This window comes from Octodon degus, unplaced genomic scaffold (assembly GCF_000260255.1).
Source record: "Octodon degus isolate 3935 unplaced genomic scaffold, OctDeg1.0 scaffold00098, whole genome shotgun sequence".
NCBI classification, from domain to species: Eukaryota; Metazoa; Chordata; class Mammalia; order Rodentia; family Octodontidae; genus Octodon; species Octodon degus.
Window position 1 is genome coordinate 39696 of NW_004524674.1, and position 2117 is coordinate 41812.

Here is a 2117-nt window from a genome sequence, read left to right on the forward strand (position 1 = left end):
TGGTCTACACATAAGTGACCACTCATCAACTCCTGCCTTCCCCTCACTTTCTCCTACCTCAGGTCTGTCAGCCTTAACAAAGTGGGTAGCAGACTGCAGTAAATAGGGGAAAACATCACTGACCACTAATACTCTCAGTTCTAGGGGTTTTATCCAATTATTTGAGGCTAGTCTCTTTCTGGCCAGCCTAGATTTATCTCTCAATGGGGTCCCAAATTGCATTCTCTTCAATATCTTTAATGCAAGATGAACTCTTTCTATTCCTTTCCTCTCCCTCTGCCTCCCACTTCCAACTTCTCACTCATTTCTCTTCAATAATTTACTCAACAATCTTAACTATTGCATCTATTGCCTGCTAGGCAGAGACAAGAGGGTCAGGCAGGAGGGAGGGTGTCATCAAAGAGCTTACCTTTCTATCTTGAGATCAGGCAACTGTCAATAAGTCTTAGTTATCATTCCACCTAACAACATGCCACAAAAAGGGGAACTTATTCTGGGAAATCATTCTGGGAATGAGCTAAGATTTCATTTTCAGGCTCTGTCCCTCCTTTGGTTCCATCCACTTCTGTTTGGCATATGTTGGCAGGCACTTATTTATCTCCCTCCTCCGGGCAGTTGATTTACCCACCTTGCTTTTCAGCTCTCTTATATTTTATATGCCCCCTCTTCCTCATCCCCTTATACAAATCTTCCCCTTGTCTGGCAACTCACTTGTGAGCAGGAGCTAGCTCTGTCTTCCATGGCAGGTACCAGAAGTTGGTCTGCTTACAGTAGAGAGTTATGGCAGGGATGCTCTGGGAAGGACAATGTGCTTCCTCTGCCAGATGTGGGAGGAGCAACAGCCTGCAGTAGAGAGGGATACCTACTGATTAATTACCCAGGAAACTCTGTGGGGAGCTACAGTGGCCTCTCCAACCCTGGCCCCATGAGGAACCCTCTGTTCTTACCCAACCCAACTTCCCTTCCCCTCCCTTGCTAGAGAGACCAAGTGGAAGAGGGGGAATGAAAGTTTCTGGAATCTAAAATTGGCATAGATGCCCCGCAGCATGGTGCTACACTGTGCTGGCCTACTGTGCTCAGGGGAAGATACCATCACTTCTCTGTCTCTTAGGAGAATGGCCTAAAAGGGGCAGAGCTAGTTAAAAACCAATGACCAAGGGACCTGGTCCTCTTCTCCATAGTTTCCCCAAATGGAGCTAAGGCTGTGTGACCTTGCTCTGAGAGAAGCTTTTCCTTCAGATAGGCTGCAAGGAGAACACTGTGCTAGAGGCAGTACCTGCATGCTCATCTCCCAGCACGGGACCTTGGCAAGCTTTCCCTGCCCCAGAGGCCCTGCCTAACCCAGAAGGGAGGGAATTGATGGAAGATTCAACCCACGATGGCAGAATCTTGATCAGGCAGCTTAATCTCATGGGCCACATGGAGCCACTCTCAGTGGTCTTTAGAGTTGCTGTCTTCTCACTCTGTAGCCAGATGGGAGATGCTGGGACCTTATCTGTCCATCTGGTACCTGAGCAAGGTGATGTCTGCTCCCTGTTGCAAAGAACATCCTGGCTTCCTTGTGGACTTCAGCAAAGCATCCCTTCTGAATCTGGAGCATGTGCTTAATTTCAAGGCTGGACCAGTTTCTCTTGGGCACAATATCCCTGCTCTTTCCCCATCCTCCACCTGACATGCTTTCCAAGGCTTGTGTAACTGACAGTGACATCCCATGGGATGAACTTCTGAGTTTCATTTGACAACATTTACTCAGCATCCATGGAGTATCCAATTCTGTTGCTCTCCTAAGAGCATCAAAGAAATCTTGAAGTGAATGAGAGATTTAAGTCCCAACAGTCTTATGGACTCTGGACAAATCAGTCCTCCCCTCTGAGTCTCCTTTTCCTCATTGGTGTATTGAGAAAGGTATACTGAAGACATCTGGTAACCTCCCTATGTTTGAGGATGTAAAATTCTCATAATGTATCCTTGAAAGTTAACATTCAGTTTGGATGGAGAAGACTTGGAGACAGAGAATTACAATTCTGGGCAGTCAGTGCCCCACGGACTTAGACTAAAAGCTGTGCTGGTGGGCTGCAGGTGGACACCGCGGAGGAAGCATCATCAGGCTCTTTTCC